At 41.0% G+C, this 23,210-nt stretch overlaps 1 protein-coding gene and 1 long non-coding RNA gene across 8 annotated transcripts in view; one reads left to right on the top strand and one right to left on the bottom strand.

Annotated features, from left to right (window-relative positions):
• The window catches only part of NCKAP5 (NCK associated protein 5), a 1,181,736-nt gene that overhangs the window by 646,311 nt on the left and 512,215 nt on the right, over window positions 1–23,210 (bottom strand). The window contains exon 1 of one of the 7 annotated variants that reach the window (XM_066233491.1): window positions 5,308–5,673. The exons of the other annotated variants lie outside the window; for them this stretch is intronic. The gene's annotated coding sequence lies outside the window, so the exon portion shown is untranslated. Of the gene's footprint in view, window positions 1–5,307; window positions 5,674–23,210 lie in introns of those variants that run through there. 7 annotated transcript variants of the gene reach the window in all.
• Window positions 6,116–23,210, top strand: part of LOC136306845 (uncharacterized) — a 43,055-nt gene continuing 25,960 nt past the window's right edge. The window contains exon 1 of the long non-coding RNA XR_010725693.1: window positions 6,116–6,229. This is a non-coding gene — a long non-coding RNA (uncharacterized lncRNA). The remainder of the gene's footprint in view (window positions 6,230–23,210) is intronic.

The following is a 23,210-nucleotide window of genomic DNA, read 5'->3' as shown; positions in this document are numbered from 1 at the left end:
AATAACAACTCTAGCTTAGAATCATAAGGAAGACTAACTACCCTTAACCAGGTGGTATCAGACATTGTCAAAGTACCCACATCTTTTCTCCATGCTAGTCTCTCATGTGAAATAGAAAAATCAGAAGAGTATTTCTAAGGTTGTAATCAACTGCACCTCACCCTAAATCCCATTTGAAAACCTTCAGGATCCAGCAAAAGATGATGAAGTCCCCTGTCAGAAAGGGTCCACTAGGTTCAATCTAACTTCGCAAATATACGTGTGTGTGTGTGTGTGTGTGTGTGTGTGTGTGTGTCTGACATCTAACCAACCTAAAGACATAAGTTTAGCTCTAAAGTAAGAGGTTATAATGTCTAAAGATGATAATAATACACAGGAATGCCAAACAGAGAGAGCTTATTCAACCTTCCATATCCACGGTTTCCGCATCAGCAGATTCAACCACTGGCAGATGAAAAGTACTTGAAAAAAAGTTATACTGTTGCTGACATGTACCATGTACTATAATGGCTAAGTAATTTGTTGTTAAGTTTACACTGCTTGTATTCATACTGAACATGTACAGACACTTTTATTGTCATTACTCCCTAAACAATACAACTATTGACATAGCATTTACATTGTCTTAGATACGTAAGTAATCTAGAAATGATTTAAAGTGGTATACCATAAGAAAAAAGACACCTACTAAGAAGGACTTCTGGCGGCTAACTAGGCTCAAATGAAAACAAAACAAAACAAACAAACACACAAAAAAACAGAGCCTAGCAGCCATTTCTACACAGGGGCCTCTCATGCAAACTGCACTCAGAGAGAAACCTGCACTAACTGCCGGCCTGCACTGTGTCCCTGCCATCCGAGCCAGTCTTCTAAAGGAGTTTCTGGAGTCCTACTTCATCCAGTAGGACTGAAACTTTCCCCATCCAATTGGAGCTTTGCAGCTATATCTCCATTAGTAGATAGCTATTTCACCAACCAATTGAAGCAGCTCCATTCTTTTTTTTTTTTTAAGTGAGAGGAGGGGAGATAGACTCCTGCATGTGCTGGTATCTACCTGGCAACCACCGTCTGGGCCAATGTTCAAATCAACTGAGCTATCCTCAGTGCCTGAGGCCAATGCTCAGACCAACAGAGCCACTGGCTATGAGAGGGGAAGAGGGAGAGAAGGGGGAGAGAGAGGGGAAAAGAAGCAGATAGTCACTTCTCATGTGTGCCCTGACGAGGGATCAAACATGGACGTCTGCACACCAGGCTTCGCTCTATTTACTGAGCAAACCAGCCAGGGCTTGAAGGAGCTCTGTTCTAACCAATCAGTACAGTGCCTTTTAGATCAATCGAACTGAGAGGATTTGGAGTCCTCATTTGCCAATCAAGAACCAGGGGTGGGGGCTTCTACCTTATATATAAGTCAGCTCCTGTCTGGCTCAGGGGGCTCACTTTCTCTTTCCACCTAGACTGCCTGTCCTGGCGGACTGCACTGAACCAGAACATGGGAAGCAGACCAGAGCAGACCAAGCTGTCCAGCGGGAGAGAGGCCTGGTCCCAGGCTGCCTCTCCCCAGAGCCACCTCAAAGCCATGCTGTGCTGCTTCATAATTGAGCTGTAACACTATTGAGCTGTTCTCACAATTTTGTTGTCTCACAACTGAGCTGTTTGCACTGAATAAAGTTTCCTTCTTCACCACACACCAACTGGGGACTCCTATTGGGGTTAAATTAGCACCAACAACCTTCAGTTGGCAAAGAATACAGGAAGATGTGCACAGGTTATATACAAATATGATGCCGTTTTACATAAGGAACTTGAGCATCCATGGACTTTGATATCCTCTGGGGTCCTGGAACCAATCCCCTGTGGATACTGAGCGACAGCTATAATAGGCTTGAGTAGTAAATTCTCCACCAAAATAATTATATATAAATATAAAAAGTTCCTACAAACCTTAATGGTACTCATCATTAAAAAGTTTTCTTGGGTATCACTATTCTTTCCTAATAACAGGCCTTACCCTATGATACCTTCTTGGTTTGTCTGTTACTAGCCCTACCCAATGCCAACCTCTCACCACAATAAGTTCTGTATGATACATCACCTTGCTTGCAATACTTCTTTGAATAAAACTTTTCTAAGTAGTAAATAAGAGGATTAGCATCATGTCTGAAATGCCAACCAAATTTTACAAGTACTGTATCAGCTGGCATTCCAGAAATCATTTTTGGAAGAAAGTCATGAATAATATTCACAGCTGAGAAGTGAAAAGCAGCTGCCCACCATGTTGAAGGAGATGAGAAAATGAATAGATCTAAACGAAGGCCTTCTGCATGCTCTCCTACATGGTCATGTGCCATATAACCCTGTGCCTGTCAATGACAGACAGCATATTGGATGGTGGTCTCATCAGAATATAAAGGAACTGAAGAATTCCTATCACCTAGTGACACAGTAGGTAGCTGTGGTAACATTGTAGCTCAACACATTACTAATGTGTCTGTGGTGATGCTGGTGCAAGCAAACCTACTACATGGTTAATTGTACCTAAGTACAGCACATACAATTACAGTAGTGGGCTAGACCGTCACTTTTGTATAAATATACTCTATGATGTTTGCACAATGACAAAATAACCTAAGGACACATTTCTCAGAACACATCCCTGTCATTAAGTGGTGAATGACTGTAAATAATAAAAAAGAGAAATTGCCTTTATTCACCTAATATATCTCCATTTCAAAAGAAATGGGTAAGAATGATCAAAATCTTGATTGTCTTCATATGGCTCAGACAAGGCACATAAACTCATTTTTTGTGTGTTCTAAGAACAGAAAATTGCTCCAATTCTAAAGTAAATATATACTAGAAACTTTTAAATATCTTAAGAATGCCTCGTAGCTAAAGAAAGAATCTTCACTGCCTACTCATTTTGCTTAATTTTCTAGTCTCCCAGCAACTTTGTGCTCACACTTTCCTCCCACTTTAGGTCCTAGCATAAGGCAGCCAGCCAGAGGCCTGGAGAGGCTCCACCTGCAGCAGCCTGCCGCTCACTGAGGACCACAGTCTTAGGAGGGAGCTTCTCCCCGTGATGTCTTCCTGGCACTGTGCATGCTATATGCATCTCACTTATCTTCTCCAAGCTACATTCCTGTAACTAAGCTTCACGAGCTTCTTCTGGATTGTTTATTCTGTGTTTTAAAGCTCCATCAGCTGTTGGGATGATTTGCAAGATTCTTTTTCTTTTTGGTTAAGCAGGATTGGTGAGCATTACTGGGCCTTTTGGTGGAATCCCTGCTATTTAAAATTCCTGCTGCTGGGATTAAAGGAGATAAAGCCTATGAAAGCCTTTTGTAAACTGAAAAGTCCTGATCAAATGTAGTGTGCTGTTATAGCATTAACTATCAGGAAAATAATCACAATCCAGCAATAACGTGGGTTTTCAGATGCTGATAACCATTTGGGGCCTCATTTCCAACCTACCTTGGTACCTAACACCGCAGAACCTCTCAAAGTTTTGTTAGGATGAATAAATGAATGATCTTAAAATAGGACATGGCTTTTCAAATTAATGGCAACAGGCAAAACAGAGCTAAGCATGACAATTTAGATAAGGGGTGCTGAGAAAAAAAATACTATAGAACAAAAAGTTCTCCTCTAGATAACTTTGGTGATGAAATCCGGCCCTTTGTAGTCACTACTGGGGAGGGAGGGTACAGATTGGGGCAAGAATCTCTATTAGCCCAGGAAGTTTGTATTAGTTCAGATGGCCTACAGGAAGTCCCCAAGAGAGGAAGGGGCCCCGAGTTTGAGGGGATCACCTGCGCACACACAGAAGCAGCAAAGCCTTCTCAGCACTGAGCATTCCAAGGGCAGGAGCACTCCCAGGCCCTGCCTGTCTACGGGTGGAGATGGCAGGCTCTTTGTGGGAGCAGAGAAGCAGATGAGGAGGAGGTATTGATAAGAAATGAATTCGTTTTGAAAATGTTTTCACAAGCATTTGCTGGCATAGTTCTGATCATTAAAGATGGGACTCATTGCAAGTGCCCCTTGGCTGTGTGAGGCGGTGGGGGATGAAAACAGAAGAGACCTCAGGTCCAGAACAGGGGCCTCATTTTCCTCACTCCACAGAAGCCTGAGAATAAGAAGGGGAACTCTGGAGTGGCTGCTGGTGACTCTGGAAGGAAACGCTGGCACCGCATTTAACCCCACGTGATGGGGATATCCTAAAGGCCCCTTTTTACTAAGGGCTGGGGTAAGGTGGGGCCTAGGAGGAGGAGAAGGCTGCCAGCTACCCAGCACCCTAGAGGGCTAAAGGGCTCCAGCAGCAGGGAGGGCCCAGCACCAGCACCCTCTAAGCTCCAGAAAAGATCATATTTCTGCCCATCAATCAGCATTAAGCTACTTTGGGGGTTGAGCTTTCTGCACAGGCAGTTGCCAGTAGCAACAGGGCACACACTCAAAGCTTCTGGGAAGCTGGGGCACAGCAGCAAGGGAGGGGTAGCCAGCGTTAGAGGACCTGAGCTGTTGGATAGACAAGGTCAGGAACCTACTGTGATGGGGCAAGAGAGGGGTGGGTGGCTACCACAGCAGGTGGAAGTGGTGCACCCTGCTGGGGCCAGGCCAGGCAGTGGCCCTTGGGGCTGAGGGGTGGGGTTTTCTGGTGGCACAGCAATGTCCATGTCAAGTACAGCTGCCTCCCACCCTCTCCAAGGCGCCTTGCTCTGCTGGTACCTGGACACAGGAGCCAAGGCCAAGGGTCAGGAGAGGAAGCAGTCCTGGGCTTGGGTGGGTCTGGTCACTTAAGATCCACCCACTGCCTGCTACCCCTCCACACCCGCAGCCTTCGGGGGTCTCTGAGGATGCCAATGTGGAATTAATTTTTGTCTCCACGTGTGCATGTTTTCATTTGTACTTCCAGCACAAAAGGGAGGCCCCACAGGTGGAAAGGAGGGTGTGTATGTTGTGCTGGGCAGGGACCGCGCAGAGCCGGGAATGTGGATGAGAGCACACATACCCACCCGGCTTCTACCCACCCTCCTGCCTCGGGTGTCCAGTCGCGCAGGCACACAGGGAAGAGAGCCCATAAGCTCACCACCTCCCCAACTTCTCCCTCTGCTGTTGGGATCTGGTAAGGTGGAAAAGAAAGGCAACCGTGAGTGAGGGCGGTAGAGGGCAGAGATGGACCGAGGAGACCACAGAGGGAGGAACAGAAGCAGGGAGTCAGTGGGAAGAGAGGGAGCAAAGGGACCGGGAGAGGCTCGGGCAGCCGTGCGCTGGGGGCACGCCTGGGAGGGGAGCGGGCTGGCGTCTCCTTACCTGGCCTGTGCTGGAGCATTTTGCAGTAGGTCAGGGGCTGGGTGGGCGCAGCCTCCCGGGGGCAGATCCTGAAGTGCTGTCACTTTGGGGGCAGCAAGGCGCTGGCCTCAGAGCCCGGACTTGGCAAACTTGCCATGCCCAGAGCGCGCAGAGGTAGCGCGGGTCACGCGCACTCCACCGCCAGCCCAAGGCTCGGGGCAGCCGGGACACCACGCTCCCTCGCTTTGTGTTCCACTAGTCCCCCTGCGCCTGCCTTCGGGTGGCTCCACGCCCTCCAGGCAATAGGACTTTTCACTGACGTTCAGGGAGCCCCTCCGGTCTGGGTGCCACTTCCCTCCCGTAGGCTCGGGTTAAACAGCTGCCCGGGAGCGCCTGGCCCGGCGGCTCTGGTGCTCTCATTCTAGGCAGCTCGGCCCGCAGATTCCCGCCCCCCACCTTCTCCCCCTCCCCTCCCCGCCCCCCATCAGAAGCTGCTTAGGATCGGGCTGTCAAATCCAGCCCATCTGCTGCAATCAAAATCAGTCTCAACCGAACGGTTCTGACAAATCTCCGCCTGGAGCTCGAGTTAAGGAAGCCGGTGGGTGCAGGGAGGGGAGGAGAGAAGGGGGCGACGGGGTGACAAGAACTGGGTGCTTGGATAGGGGTGCCTAGAAGTTTCTATTGTCTGCCCCAACAGAGGAACTGAAAGGGGAAATGGGGATCCCAAAGAGGAAATAGTGCTTTCCTTTCCTACTTCCTAGTAAGAAAAACCAATCCATTCTGGCCGCTGGTCATACCCCACCCCACCACCACCCCAAACCGCCCTTTGCTGTATTTGAGTGGAAGGAATTTCTGCTAATGAATTAAACAAACAGGTCCTGTAATCTTATCAGCAGGCTGACCCAGAGACTGGCACAGAAATCCAAATTATTGCAATTGGCAGGTAAGAGCTGGAACTAACAGTTTGTCTGGAGTCATGAGTTAGTCCCCAAGAGCATTTGGGAGTAAAGCTTATGGAGGGAGAACTGGCATGCAATTGGCAACGAAGCTGGGCCCTTTGCCTCCTGTTGACATTTGGGAGACAAAATGAAAATTGCTTTGGGCAAGAAAATGCTGAACTCGGTTCAGCTTCATTTTGAATTGAAAGAATTTAGACATACATATCTTTTCCCATTTTCTCATGGAAATATTTTAAAAGCAATGTCATTTTATTAGAAAAGAATTCTAAAGCAGATACTTTTTTAAACTAAAATAATTTATTCTTCAGGTGAAATAATGTGCTCCTTTTGATAATATACTTTGAACTATTTTAAATACACCACTTCAAGGTAACCAGATGTTTCTACTGGTATAGTTTTATGAGGATTACAGCAAAAAAAAAGTTTTTTTAATAATAAAAATAAGAATAGTCCTAGATATATATAAACAAGTCTTAAAGCATAAAGGATACAACCGATTGGACTGTGCCTGGTTTTGTATATTCTTCCCAAGTGCTGGGAACTGTTCAATTACCCTGACTGACAGTATTTGTTGGGGAAATAATTTGTTGGTTAAACAAATCGCCAGTTGAAATGTTGAAGGGGAAAATTTGTAAGCCATTTATTCAGATAGGTGTAAGAGGTAGGCAAAAATACGTATATTTTTACTGTAGAAACTGAATAGAGTTTAATTTAAAACTCTATTCAAATCCTTATTTTGTTTTATGCTGTGGCTGAGAAGTGTGGCCAAGCCACATTAAGCCCCTACTTATCCAGGCAGAGACTGTCTTCTACTTATTTCATAGCCTCGTGGTGCTTACAGCAGCACTGTGGGCACCATAAATACTGATGGTGTGGAGTTTTTATTTACAAATCAGGGTAAAGTCAAATATATCACTCTGGCTTGACAGGTGAGGTAAATTGAGGGTCAAGTGTTACTTTTCCCCGTAAGTAAATATAAGTCAAGGACAAGTTCTTAGATATGATTGTGCCAGTGAGGTCTAGAAGAAGCAGTGAGGCAGAAGGGATGGAACACAGTGAGGAGAGAGGTTAATGGGGGTAGGTGGGATTTAACAAACCAACTTAAGGACTTTGGTTTTTACTCTGAGTAATATGGGAGGACACAGACACAGAGGGTTGTGAGCAGAGGAGTTTCATGGACTGGCTTTGTTTAGTGGATCACTCTGGCTACCATGTTGTGAATTAGTTACAGGTGGAAAAGGAGGAAAGGGACAGATCTGTTGTTAGGCTATTGCAGGAATCTATATGGGAGGGCATGATGTGACCAGGGCCATGACAAGAAAGTAAACGAGAACTGGTAGCCATTTGGATTGTTTTGAATTTAGAGCCGAAAGCATTTGCTCAGAACAGGGGTGGTTGGAAAAAATGGAAGAATGGAAGAATAACCCCAAGGGTTGGGCCTTAGTAGCCAAAAGAATGGAGATGCTATTATTCAATAATTAAAAAGGGGAAGACTAAATGGGGTAGAATAAATTTTAGTAGAAGAAACAGGTGTGCAGTTTTAGATGTGTTAAGATTAGGGTGCCTATTAAGTTAAATTTAAAAAATAGTTAACGCATGCAAAGCTCCTTGAATAGCCCCTTATTTTTGTTAAGCACCATGTAAATACTTGTGGTGGTAAGCTTGTGTTAGTGGGGTTTGTTTTGGTGGTTATTATTGTTATTGATGTTTACCAACCAAAATGAGATCGTAAGTGGACAGTCAAATAAATATTCAAGAATCAGGATACCAGTCCAGGGTAGAGATGTAAATCTGGGAGTTATATAAAGTATAGATAGTTAAATGAAATCCATCAGATAAGGTAGGTCATTAAGTCTGTTAAAATAGTTAAAAATGAAAAGATGTTTGAGGACTGAATCCGGAAAGGTATTCCAACTGCGAAAAGTCAAGAAGGTGAAAAGAGAGGGCAAACCAAGAGAGAGGGCTCCCCCAAAATTTACTATAACAGGTATTTCAAAAAGAAGGGAATGATTTGCTAATCATAGTTTCCTGATATAACTGTCTCCATAGAAAACCCAAAAGAACATATAGGAAAGCTCTCATAGAGTTTCTCAAAGTTACTGGCTAAATTGTCTATTGTCATACTTTGTGACTGACTTTTGTCTGACTCCTTTTGACTCTGAAAAACTCTCAAGATAAAAGGCAGATCAGTTGTTTGGGGCTGGGGCTGGGGCTGGACCTGGAAAGGGGATTGACTGTAGGGAGGTACAGGGAGGTATTTGGCATATGGGAAATATTCTGTATCATGATTGTGGTGGCCATCACAAAACTGTGTGTATTTTGTCAAACTCATTGAATTGTACACCTAAAAACTGGTAAATTTTATTGCATGCATGCAAATTAAACCTTAATAAAAATATTTTTAAAAGATTAAAGAACTTGGCCCTGGCCAGTTGGCTCAGTGGTAGAGCATCGACTTGGCATGCAGGAGTCCTGCGTTAGATTCCGGCCAGGGCACACAGGAGAAGCTCCCATCTGTTTCTCCACCCCTCCCCCTCTCCTTCCTCTCTGTCTCTCTCTTCCCCTCCTGCAGCCAAGGCTCCATTGGAGTAAAGATGGCCCGGGCACTGAGGATGGCTCCGTGGCCTCTGCCTCAGGCGCTAGGATGGCTCTGGATGCAACAGAGCAACGCCCCAGAGGGGCAGATCATCGCCCACCAGTGGGCATGCCGGGTGGATCCCGGTCGGGTGCATGCAGGAGTCTGTTTGACTGCCTCCCCGTTTCCAGCTTCAGAAAAATGCCAAAAAAAAAAAAAATTAAAGAACTTAATTTTGCAAGGGTAGGGAAATTATAAGGCTTACCCATCTGAGAAGAGGAAGCTTTCCTCAGAAACAGTACCAGTCTGTAATCCCCAGGGAAGTGACAGATCCAAATAAGGATTATGAATAGAGAGGGACAAATTATACAGCACCTAGGTGAGATATAAAACTGAGATATAAAACTGGACATAGATAAAAGTGAAATGGTTACCCAGGGGAGGTGGTGGGGGAGAGGAGTAAAGAGGGACAAATGCACGGTGATGGGAAATGATTTGACTTTGGGTGACGGACACACAAGGCAATCAACAGTTCAAATGCTACAGAGATGTTCACCTGAAACCTATGTACTCTTATTGATCAATGCAACCTCATTAAATTTAATTTCAAAATAAAAAAATCATTAAAGGATTACCAATAGAGCTGAAGTCATTAAGTAAAAGACTGATAGGAAATAGATCATTCATATAGTACCAAATATCACCTCCTGTGTTTTTTTTTTAACAGAGACAGAGAGAGAGTCAGAGAGAGGGATAGTCAGGGACAGAGAGATAGGAATGGAGAGAAGAGAAGCAATCATCAGTTTTTCGTTGCACATTGCTACACCTTAGTAGTTCATTGATTGCTTTCTCGTATGTGCTTTGACCGTGGGCCTTCAGCAGACCGAGTAACCCCTTGCTCGAGCCAGTGACCTTGGGTCCAAGCTGGTGAGCTTTTGCTCAAACCAGATGAGCCCATGCTCAAGCTGGTGACCTCGGGGTCTCGAACCTGGGTCCTCGGCATCCCAGTCCAGTGCTCTATCCACTGTGCCACCGCCTGGTCAGGCTATTTTTTCTAATTATAAAGAAGAAATATTATATTGATATTATACAAGGGGGAGATCACGTGACTGGTTCCTCATATTATGCTTCATGAGACGTACATAACATTGCTACTGAGGTATTCTTGCAAAGAAAAACCATATTTAATCTAAATTTAAACAAGACTTTTGATGTAAGTTCCAGCCTACAAAAAGTATAGAAGATAGAGGATCAGATAAATGACATCAAAAGAAACAATAAGCCATATGCAGAATAGAATGTTCTGGAGCTCTTCACAAAGTTATTGTCTACAGGTGGAAGACAGTAGAGGGACTTAACCAGATTGAAAGAGACAAGACATAGCAAAATAAAACTATTGGGATTGGATCTCGGTCCAAAATAAAGTGAGAAAAGACAGTTTGGAAATAATTAGATAAGTGTAAGACTGAAATTAGATAAGAGAATTCTTACTAATTTTGCTAAGGGCACATATAACATTGTAGTTATAAAGAAAGTGATTCTTATTTTAAAACAACACATGCTAAAGTATTTAGAATTGAATTATCATGGTGTTTGCGAATTGCATTGAAAAACAATATGAAACAAAAGTGTTTGTTGATAATAAGTTGTAGAGCAGGGGTAGTCAACCTTTTTATACCTACTGCCCACTTTTATATCTCTGTTAGTAGTAAAATTTTCTAACTGTCCACCAGTTCCACAGTAATGGTAATTTATAAAGTAGGGAAGTAACTTTACTTTATAAAATTTATAAAGCAGAGTTACAGCAAGTTAAAGCATATAATAATAATTACTTACCAAGTACTTTATGTTGGATTTTTGCTAAGTTTGGCAGAATAAATCTTTATAAAACAACTACTATAGTTAAATCTATCTTTTTATTTATACTTTGGTTGCTCCGCTACCACCCACCATGAAAGCTGCAATGCCCACTAGTGGGCGGTAGGGACCAGGTTGACTACCACTGCTGTAGAGTGATGAGTGTTTTATTGCTTTGACTTTTCATTTTTATATTTGAATTTTTAAATAAAAACATATACATTCTAAAGCCTATAGACCAATTATCAGTTACAAAGGAATTGTTAGAAAAATTAGAATTTTGTGTCTTAAACTTAAAAATATGTATCAAAATTCATAAAGTAGAAGAAACTAAAGTAGCACATAGAAATAAATTAATAATTCTAGTGCATATTCTACAAGTGAAGAAAAATAAAAAATTAATGTGCAAAGCATCCAACCAAAGAGGATAGAAAAAGAACAATAGAATAAAAACAATAAAGATAAAATTAAAGTTTAATAAAATACAACACAAAGCACTAATAAAAGATAAATAAAACAATATCTTCTTAGATCAATGATAAACAGCAGAGATAGATCAATAAGGTCAAGAATAAAAAAAAGCTCTGTAACTAAGGATACAACAGAGATTTAAAATAATATGGCTACTTCACTATGAGTGATTTTATGTCAATAAATTTTAAAACACAGGTAGAATGATCAATGTCCTAAAATTTTTTTCAAACTTTTAATAAAACTCACTCAAGAGCCAACAGGACCATAATCAATACAGTAAGTCAAATCAGTAATAGATAAAAAAAGTTTATTACATGTGCAAAAAATAGGCCCAGATTTTAACATCTTTATTGAGACATAACATAAATTTCACCTAAAGTATACAATGCATTTGTTTTTAGTATATGCATGTTGTGGAACCCTCATCATCATTTAAGTGCAGAAGACTTTTATCACCCCAAAAAGAAACCCACATTACCTATTAGCAGTCCTTCCTCATTCTTTAGCCATACTTTATGTCTATAAATTTGCCTATTCTAGACATTTCTTATAAATGCAGTCATACAATAAGTGATCTTTTGTGCTTGGTTTCTTTCACTTAGCATAATGTTTTCAAGATTTGTCTATGGTATAGTACGCATCAGAACTTCATTAACCAATTATTTACTTTCTTTTTTTTTAATTTAGTGAGAGGAGGGGAGGTAGAAACAGACTCCCACATGCACCCTGACCAGGACCCACCCTGCAAGCCCACTAGGGGACCATGGTCTGCCCATCTGGTGCCCTTGCTCCATTGCAACCAGAACCATTTTTTAGTGCCTGAGGTGGAGGCCATGGAGCCATCCTCAGCACCTGGTGCCAACTTGTTCCAATTGAGCCATGGCTGCAAAAGGGGAGGAGAAGAGAGAGACAGAGAGAGAGAGAGAGAGAGAGAGAGAAGCAAGAGGGGGAGGGGTGGAAAAGCAGATGGGCACTTCTCCTGTGTGCCCTGGCCGGGAATCAAGGCCAGGATATCCAGAGGCCCGACTGATGCACTACCACTGAGCCAACCAGCCAGGGCCTCTACTTTCTATGTCTGTATATTTGCCTATTCTGGACATTTCATATAAATGCCTTCAAACAATATGTGTCATTTTGTGTTTGGCTTTTTTCACTCAGCATGTTTTCAAGAGTTGTCCATGCTATAGCATTTAGCAGTACTTAATTCCTTCTTATTGCCAAATAATATTCCATTGTATGCATATGCCACTTGGGTTATTTCTATTCTTTGCCTATCATAAAAAATACTGCTAAATACGTTCATGTACAAGTTTTTGTGTGGATATATGCTTTCATTTCTCATGTGAGTATGTGTGTGTCTGTGTGTGTGCGCGCGCGTGCATAAATAAAGCAGCTACACCAGTTTACATTTCCACCAGCAATGTATATGGCTTTCAATTTCTCCACATTCTCACCAACATTTATTAATATTTATTATTACTGATTATAGCCATCATAGTGAGTAAAGGGGTATCTCATGTAGCTCTAATTTGCATTTTCCTAATGCCTAATAATGTTCGGTATCTTTTTATGTGCTTATTGGTCATTTGTATATCTTTTTTCGAAAATTTCAAGTCCTATGCTCATTTTTAAATTGGGTAATTTATCTTATTATTGTTGAACTGTGGGCCCAGATTCTTTACAAGGCAATTTTTTAAAAAAACTTGAAAACAATAAAAAATTCTAATAGCCATCTCTTATGAAGAGTTCTAGGGACTAAAAAGTAAAGAGGGAAGAAAGAAAAAGAAAGAAGAGAAAAGGGAGAAAATAGAAAGAGGCAAGGACATTTATGAGTCACGTAGAATGACCTTGATACTAAAGCAAACATGGATCAGATGTAAAAATGTAATGTAAGCTCAAAAGCCCTAAATCAAACTAAATCCATCAATGTGAAAAATAACAGTAGCAATAATGATGGTAATGCTATTGCTTCGAACAATGATGTCCCTTTCACCACTCCTCTTCACGTTTCTGTGAGATCTTAGATTAAGCAACAACATAAAGAAAGAAAAGGTAAGAACAAGAAAGCAATGAATAAAGCCATCATTATTTATAGTCAATATCATTATTTCCACAGAAAATTATGGAGAACTTAGAGCAAATCATCAGATATTTGAAAAAAATAGAATGTCTACTACATAAAAGAGCAACATACTAAAACAAACAGTGTCCATAACCTTATTATTAGAAAATCATTGGAAATATGTATTATTAGGAATATAATATTTTTTGAAAATCCATTTAAAAATAGTATAGTCAAAAAATTTAGAAGATACATAGGAATAAATATAAAGATAAACTAAATAGAAACACATATATTAAATTAAAACATGTAATTTCTTGATTTAATCTTTAAATGTGAAACATTAGCTATCAAAATCCTAGCAAGTTTATACACTGAACTTTATCAGCTGATTGTCTAATTATCTTTTTATACATTTTATTGAATTTACTGGGGTGATATTGTTTAATAAAATTATATAGCCTTTAGGTGTACAATTCTGTAACACATCATTTTTATATTGTATTGTGGGTTCACCACCCCAAGTCAAGCTTTCTTCCACCGCCATTTATCCCCCTTTACTCTCCTCTGTATTCCCCACCTCCCTTTCCCTCTGGTATAACCATACTGTTGTCTGACTATGAGTCTTTTTTTTAAATCTCTTCACCTTTTTCATAAGCCCTGCACCCCTCTCCACTCTGACAGCTCTCAGTCTGTTCTCTGTATCTGTGAGTCTATTTTTATTTTCTTTGCTAGTTTATTTTATTCACTAGATTCCCATATGAGGTAAATCATGTGATACTTGTCTTTTCCTAACTGGCTTATTTCACTTAGCATAATGCTCTCCAAACCCATCCATGCTGTCAGAAAAGGTAAGCTTTCCTTCTTTTTTTTTTTTTTTTGCATTTTTCCAAAGCTGGAAACGGGGTGGGGGGGCAGTCAGACAGACTCCCGCATGCACCCGACCGGGATCCACCCGGCACGCCCACTGGGGGCAATGCTCTGCCCATCCGGGGCGTCGCTCTGTTGCATCCAGAGCCATTCTAGCGCCTGAGGCAGAGGCCACAGAGCCATCCTCAGCGCCCTGGCCATCTTTGCCCCAATGGAGCCTCAGCTGCGGGAGGGGAAGAGAGAGACAGAGAGGATGAGAGGGGGAAGGGTGGAGAAGCAGACGAGCGCTTCTCCTGTGTGCCCTGGCCGGGAATTGAACCTGGGACTCCTGCACGCCGGGCCGATGCTCTACCACTGAGCCAACCGGCCAGGGCCTCTTTCCTTCTTTTTTATGGCCTAGTAGTATTCAATTGTGTAAACCTACCACAGCTTTTTTATCCACTCATCTACTGATAGACATTTCAGCTGCTTCCAAATCTTGGTTATTCTAGATAATGCTGCAATCAATATAAGGATGCATATATCCTTTTGAATCAGTGTTCGGTTTCTTCAGATATATATATTCCCCTAGGTGGAATCGCTAGGTCATGAGCAGTTTCATTTTTTAAATTTTCTCAGTTAACTCAATACGGCTTTAAAAAAAATTTATTTATTTATTCATTTTTATAAAGAGAGGGGAGAGAAGAGAGAGAAAAGGGGGGAGGAGCAGGAAGCATCAACTCCCATATGTGCCTTGACCAGGGAAGTCCAGGGTTTCAAACCAGCAACCTCAGCGTTCCAGGTCAATGCCTTATCCACTGCACCACCACAGGTCAGGCCATACTGCTTCCAGTGGCTGCCCAATCTGCATTTCCACCAAAAATAAACAAAGGTTCCCTTTTCTCCACACCCTTGCCAACACTTTTCTCCACACCCTTGCCAACACCATTCTGACAGGTGAGATGATATCTCATTGCGGTTTTACTTTGCATTTCTCTGATGATTAGTGATGTTGAGCATCTTTTCCTATATCTATTAACCGTCCGTATGTCCTCTTTGGAGAAGTGTCTACTCTGGTTCTTTGCCCATTTTTTAATTGGATTGTTGCAGTTTTAGTGTTGAGTTTCATAAGCTCTTTAGACATTTTGGATATTAACCCATTGTCAGATGTATCATTGACGAATATATTCTCCTGTTCAGTTGGCTGTCTTTTCATTTTGTTGATGGTTTCCTTTGCAATGCAAAAACTTTTTAGTTTAATGTAGACCCAGTTGTTGTTTTTCTTTTGATTCCCTTGCTGAGGATATATACCAGTAAAAAACATTGCTAAGAGAAATGTCCAAAATTTTACTACCTATGTTTTCTTCTAGGATTTTTATGGTTTATGAGTCTAATATATAAGTCTTTAATTCATTTTAAGTTTATTCATGTGTGTGCTTTAAGGTGGTCTAGTTTCATTTTTTTCTTTTTGCACATACCTGTTCAATTTTCCCAGCACCATTTATTGAATAGACTATCTTTACCCAATTGTATGTTTTTACCTCCTTTGTCAAATATTAATTGACCATAAAGGTATGGGTTTATTTATAGGCTTTCTGTTCCATTGCTTTATATGTCTGGTTTTATACCAGTATGGTTTTATGCTGTTTTGATTACGATAGCCTTGTAGTATAGTTTGATATCAGGTAGCATGCTTCCTTGAACTTTGCTCTTCTTTCTCAAGATTTCTGTGGTAATTTGGGGTCTTTTGTGGTCCCATATATATTTTTGGAATATTTGTTCTAGTTCTATTAGTATCTTTTTTTTTAATTGAATCTATTAGGGCCACTAGTTAACATAATAATATGAGTTTTAGGTGCCTAGTTTTACAACACATCTCTGTACCATGAATTGTGTATTCACCCGCCCCCCAAGTCAAGTCTTCATCCATCACCATTTATACCCCTATACCCTCCTCTACCAGCCCCATCCCAGCATTTATCACACTGTTGTCCATGTCCATGATTTTTTTCCTGTTTTTGCTCTATCCTTCCACCTCCCTCCCCCAACCTTCTTGTGGAACCCTTGCCCCAATAGGAATTGTGTTGAATCTATAGATTGCTTTGGGTAGAATGGACATTTTTAATCATGATAATTCTTTCTATCCATAAACATGGTATATGCTTCTACTAATTTATATATTCTGCAGTTTCTTTCTTCAGTGTCTTATAAGTTTCCAGTACAAGTCTTTTACATCCTTCGTTAAATGTATTCATAAGTATTGTATTTTACTTTTACTAGGCAACTGTAAGTGGAATTGCTTTCTTAATTTCCCTATCTGATAGTTCATTATTGGTGTATAAAAATACAACTTATTTCTGGATATTTATTTTTTATCCTGATACTTTACTGAATTTATTTATCACTTCTAGTGGTTCTTTGGTAAAATATATGTATAGTATCATGTCTTCTGAAAATAATAACAGTTTTACTTCTTTCTTTCCCATTTGGATGCCTTTTATTTCTTCATCTTGTCCTACTGCTGTGGCTTGGACTTCCAGTACTATGTTGAATAAGAGGGGTAAAAGTGGACATACCTTTCTTGTTATCAACCTTAAGAGAAATGCTTGTAGTTTTTGCCCATTGAGTAAGATGTTGGCTGTGGGTTTGTCATAGATGGCCTTTATAACATTGAGGTAGGTTCCCTCTATGCTCACTTTGCCAAGAGTTTTTATCATAAATGAATGCTGGATTTTATCAGATTATTTTTTCTGTATCTATTGATATTATCATGTAGTTTTTATCCTTCATTTTGTTCATGTGGTGTACCATGTTGATTGATTTGTGGATATGTACCAACTTTGCATCCCCAGAATAAACCCTATTTGATCGTGGTGTATGATCTTTTTGAATGAATTGCTGGATGTGATTTGTAATATTTTTGTTGAGGATTTTAGCATCTATATTCATCAGGGATATTGGCCTACAATTATCTTTCTTTGTAGTATCTTTATCTGCTTTTGGAATTAGGATAATGCTGGCCTCATAAAATGAGTTTAGGAACCTTCTTTCTTCTTGAATTGTTTGGAATCATTTGAGAAGGTAAGTGTTAGTTCTTCTTTGAATGCTTGATAAAATTCACCGGTGAAGCCATCTGGCCCAGGACTTTTGTTTATTGGGAAGTTTTTTATTACCACTTCAGTTTCACTAGTTGTAATCTGACTTTCTTATTCAGTTTTGGAAGATAGTATATTTCTAAGAATTTATCCATTTTTTTCCAGATTGTCCAAATTGTTGGCATATACTTGTTGGTAATATTTTTTTATAACCCTTTGTATTTCTTTGGTGCCAGTTGTTACTTCCTCACTTCATTTCTGATTTTATTTACTTGGGTTCTTCCTCTTTTTTCCTGATGAGTCTGGTTAAAGGTTTGTCAATCTTATTCATCTTTACAAAATACCAGCTCTTGGTTACATTGACCTTTTGTATTGTTTCTTTAAGAATCTATTTCATTTATTTCTGCTCTTATCTTTATTATTTCATTTCATCTGCTCACTATGGGCTTTGTTTCATGTCCTCTTTCTAGTTTCTTTAAGTGTGAAATTAGACTGCTTATTTGAGATTTTTCTTGTTTCTTGTGGTAGGCCTTTAATCCTATGAACTTTTCACTGAGGACTGCTTTATCCTTCACCAGATTAGGATTTCTTTCACCTAATCTGTTGAAGGAAGAAGCACTTCTGTACAATGCTGACCACACAAATCAGAATTTTCAGGAATTATTTCTTCAAACAATTTCTTAATCCTTGCTCTCTTTTCCTCCTGGTTCCCATGTTGAATGTTTTATGCTTCATGTTGTCCCAGATGCTCCTTATACTTCTTCATTAAAAAAAAACAACAACAACAACAAAAAAAAAAACCCGAAAAACCACAACATTTCTTTTCTTTTTGCTGCTATGCCTGGTGTTATTTTCTACATTGTCTTCCAAATCACTGATTTTATCCTCTGCTTCATCCAACCTACTGTGTATCTTGATGTCAAATATTTTATTCTGCATTTCTGACTTGTCCCTTTTCATGATTTCTATACTTCTCACAAAACTTAGGGGATATTTCAAAATGAATATGAAGCTATTAAAAATTTTTGATTTTTTAATTAAACATGAACATCAGAAAAGCAGATGACAAGTCAAAGAAGGTTATTTGATTATGCAAATGAGATGCAAAGCAAACCTTTATTTCATTGGTGATAATGCACTATATAAAAGGCTGAAAGTACTGGAGTATCAGAACATTCCCTAATCCCCTAATTTTTGTGAGCAGTGTAGGTTCTTTTTCATGCTGTTTAGCATCCTTATAACCATTTCTTTAAACTCTATATCTGATATATTATTTCCATTAATTTCATTTAGCTCTTTTTCTGGAGATCTCTCCTGTTCTTTTATTTGAGGCATGTTTCTTTGTCTCCCCATTTTGGCTGCCTCTTTGTGTTTGTTCTATGTAATACATAGATCTGCTCTGACTCCTAGTCTTCGTAGGGTGGCCTTACATAGTAAGTGTCCTGTATGGTCCAGTGGTGTAGCCTCCTTGATCACCTGAGCTCCAGGATGTCCCTTGTGTGTGTTATTTCTGTCCTACTGTTGTAATTGAGTCATGATTTCTATTGGCCCATTTATGTGTGGGATTGACACTCATGCTGATTGACTGTCAGGCTCAACCTTGACTATAGGTGTAAGCTGCTGTACAGTGCTGACCACACAAATCAGAATTTGTCTCAGCAGGGTCTTGTGCCTGCCAAGATCTCCCTTTGGATATGCCACTTGTGAAGCTTATTGTATACTACTCTGATGTTGTCTGAATCTGTCCTCTGGTTGTATTGATTCTGAGACTCTTAGGAGGGACTCTGGTGCAGGCCAATATAAGACACTGCCCTGCCTGTGTCTGGCTCTGGGCAACATGTTTGGAATTGCAAGCAATTCAGTTTGTGGGTGCCTCTGCTGGGTCTGGATGAGTATGGGAAGGACTGAGCTGCTCACCAAGGCTAGATTTTACCAGCACTGGGCCGGGGGGCACATCAACAAACGTCCTGCAGTACCCCAAGATCTGCCTACATATGCCTCTGCCTGCTGGCTGCCTATTAAGCTCAGTTACTAAAAGCCTACTTAAGTTGTGTGAGGTAGATTCTCATAGAGCCATGAAGTAGGGGTGAGTGGTGTGCACCAGATTGATACATGTTCAAATTCAGTGTCAGTGCTGGCTCTGAGGCCGCTCTGCAAATGTTACAGGGCATACCAATCTAGCTGCTACCAGCTGGGTGCTTGCATAACTTTGTGTTGGGACAGGGTACTAGGGAGTGAAGGGCGGGTTCTGCTCCAGTCAGCTGTACATGAGGAAAATGTCCCCTGGGCTAGAGACATACAGTTCAGTCTGTCCCAGATTCTGCTGGGAAACAATGGAGTTCAGTAGGTTCAGGCAGCTGGGAGTCAGAACGACAGGGCTAGTGGATCTCCCATAATGGGGGAGGCGATGATCAGGTTTAGGAAGGTGGTGTGGCCCCCACCTCAGAGCCAAACAGTTCAGTCTGTTCCAGATTTTGTCCCAGCCTCAGTAGGAAGGAGTCACTTGGATTTGGGCAGGTAGGGCCACTTGAAGCCCAGAGAGTGGTTCTAGCAGAACTCTCTTGAGGGGGAAGCACCAGTCAGGTTCATAGAAAGTGGCAGAATGATGCCTATCCCAAAACCATACAACCTGGCCACTGACACCCCCTGAGCCTTCCCAGACCTCTACATCCCAGCCAAGGCACCTGACTTCTCAGCAGAGTGTGAGCTCCACAGAGTGGTGTAACAGAGAGTCAAGAGGGTGAGGCTGTTGCTTTCCCCCAGGCTTATGCCATGGGAGGGGAGAAAGATGGCATCTGCAGTATGGGAAAATGACTCAGCACAGGAACCCTCCTGGCTGTCCTTTTAGCGTTCTACCCAGAGCCATGAACCCTAGATGGTCCTCACTACTCTAGTCTGCTTTGACCACCCTCTGCCAGAGCTCAGGCTAAATGGCTGGGAACGAAGTTTTGTGTGTTGGCCCTTTAAGAGGGTACCTGTGTCTGTACTGGATTCCTGTCTTAATAGACATGAACGCCTGCACCATTTCACAGCCAGATGTTTTGTGTGCACTTTTTTCTGGCTCTGGTTCCCTGGGCTGGTAAGCCCAGATTCAGGTTGAGACCCCACACTTCTAAGGGGAACCCTTATAGCTGAGATATTCCTCTGGAAACTCAGCTGCTGCCCATGGAAGTGGGGGCAGCCCTTTTTGCATCTCTGCCCTTCCTACCACTCTCCACATGACTTCTTCTGTAAAATGATCTTCTAATTCTTATAAAACAGAAAAAGGCTAAAAATAACCAACTAATATTTAAGAATGGTGACTCCACTCACATTCAAAAAAGGATCAGGCACTATACTGTAAAGGTAGGTAAATAGGTAAGGAGATAGATAAATGCATCAATGGACTAAAAAGAACCTAGAAACAGAACCAGCTATAAGGAACCAAAGTAATGACAGAAATGACATCATTAATTAGTGGCGAAAGATTGACTACTGAAACAATGGCATCAGGTTAATTTTCCATCTAAGAAAGGAAACAAAATTAGAACCCTACTTAATATCACTCTTAAAAAAATAAGCTTGGATTAAAAACTAAATGTATGACACTACCCAATTACAAGTCTTATGAAATTATAGTAATCAAGACAGTGTGCGTTGGCAAAAGAATAGACAAACAGTTCAAATGAAACAGAATAGAAAGACCAGAAATAGCCTTTCATAAATACGTACAGTCAACTGATCTTGACAAAAGAGCAAAGGCAGTATAATAGAGCAAAGATAGTCTCTCCAACAAATGGTGCTTGAACAACTGGACATTGGCATGAAAAAAAAAGAAAAGAAAAGAATGCAGTCATAGACTTTGCACCCTTCACACAAAAATTAACTAAAAATGGATCATAGACCTAAATGTAAAATGCAAAACTATAAAAATTCTTAGATGATAATCTGTAAGACAACCTATATGACCTTGCATACAATAATGCCTTTTTAGATACAATGCCCAAAGCATAATCCATGGCAGAAATAATTGATAAGCTAGACTTCATTAAAATTAAAACCTTCTGGCCCTGGCCAGTTGGCTCAGTGGTAGAGTGTCAGCCTGGTGTGCAGGAGTGCCGGGTTCAATTCCTGGTCAGGGCACACAGGAGAAGCGCCCATCTGCTTCTCCACCCCTCCCCCTCTCCTTCCTCTCTGTCTCTCTCTTCCCCTCCCACAGCCAAGGCTCCATTGGAGCAAAGATGGCCCAGGCGCTGAGGATGGCTCTGTGGCCTCTGCCTCAGGCGCTAGAATGGCTCTGGTCGCAACAGAGCAACGCCCCAGATGGGCGGAGCATCACCCCCTCGTGGGCATGCTGGGTGGATCCCGGTTGGGCGCATGCAGGAGTCTGTCTGACTGCCTCCCCATTTCCAACTTCAGAAAAGTACAAAAATAAATAAATAAATAAATAAAACCTTCTGCTCTGTGAAATATATCATCAAAAGAATGAGAAGATAGGCCATTGATTATAAGTATTTGCAAAAAACACATCTGATTAACAAGAAAACTGTTATCCATGAATACAAACAACTCATAAAAGTCAACAATAAGAAAACAACCTGGTTAAAAAATGGACCAAAGACCTTAACAGATACCTCTCTGAAGAAGATATAAAAATTGCAAATAAGCATATGAAAAGATACTATTACATATCATGTCACCAAAAAAATACAAATCAGTGAGATACCATTACATACCCATTAGGATAGTCAAAACTAGTGACGACACCAACAGTGATGAGGATATGGAGTGACAGAACCTCTCATGCATCCCTGGGAATGGGACAGCCACTTTGGAAGACAGATTGGAGTTTCTTACAAAACTAAATACACTCTTATCATGTGACCCAGTAATCGTGTTTGTTGGTATTTACCCAAAGAAGAATTTATGTCTGCATAAAAACCTGCACCAATGTTTATAGCTGCTTTATTCATAATTGCCAAAACTTGGAAGTAACAAAGATGCCCTTTAGCAGGTGAATGGATAAATAAACCATTGTACATTCAGACAATGAAATATCAGTCAGCATTAAAAAGCAATAAACTATTAAGACATGAGAAGACATAGAGGAACCATAAAATCACATTACAAAGTAGAAGAAGTCAATCTTAGAAGGCTATATACTGCATGATTTCAACTATGGTATGTGACATTATAGAAAAGGCAAAATTATGGAGACAATAAAATGATCTGTGATCCCAAGGGGTCAGTGGAAAGGAGGAGATAAATAGAGCACAAATTATTTTAGGGGCAGGGAAAATATTCTGCATGTATTATAATGATGGATATATATCATTATAAATTTGTCCAAACCTGGCCCTGGCTGGTTAGCTCAGTGGTAGAGCATCAGCCTGGTGTGTGGAAGTCCCAGGTTCGATTCCCAGTCAAGGCATACAGGAGAAGTGACCATCTGCTTCTCCACCCCCTCCTTTCTCCTCCCACAGCCATGGCTCAACTGGTTCAAGCAAGTTGGCCCCAGGCACTGAGGATGGCTTCATGGCCTCAGCCTCAGGTGCTATAAAATAGCTCAGTTGCTGAGCAATGGAGCAACAGACACAGATGAGCAGAGCATCGCCCTGGTAGGGGGCTTGCCAGGTGGATCCAGGTTGGGGTGCATGCGGAAGTCTGTCTCAGCTTCCCACCTCTCACTTAATAAATTTTTTAAAAATTGTCCAAATCCATAAAGTAATCACCACCAAGAATGAACCCAAAGGTAAACTATGCACTTGGGTGAGTATAATGTGTCAGTATAGGTTTATCCTTGGTACAAATGTACCAACCACTCTGGTGAATGATGTTGGTCATTTGGGAGGCTGTGCATTTGTGGAGGTAATGGGGATGTAGAAAATCTCTACACCTTCTCGATTTTCTTGTAAACTTAAAACTGCTCTTTAAAAACAAGTCTAAAAAATTCCACTACATGAGAAAAGCAAATCTATACAACTTTTGGAAAAATGCTTTGGAGAACGCTTTTATCTAGCTGGGAAGTCTACTGAAGTATTTCACTACATTGCATAAAGAAAATAAAAATTCAA

The sequence above is a fragment of the Saccopteryx bilineata genome, chromosome 5, assembly GCF_036850765.1.
Source record: "Saccopteryx bilineata isolate mSacBil1 chromosome 5, mSacBil1_pri_phased_curated, whole genome shotgun sequence".
NCBI lineage: Eukaryota > Metazoa > Chordata > Mammalia > Chiroptera > Emballonuridae > Saccopteryx > Saccopteryx bilineata.
The sequence above is the reverse complement of the archived record's forward strand: the minus strand, read 5'-3'. Positions and strand labels throughout refer to the sequence as shown.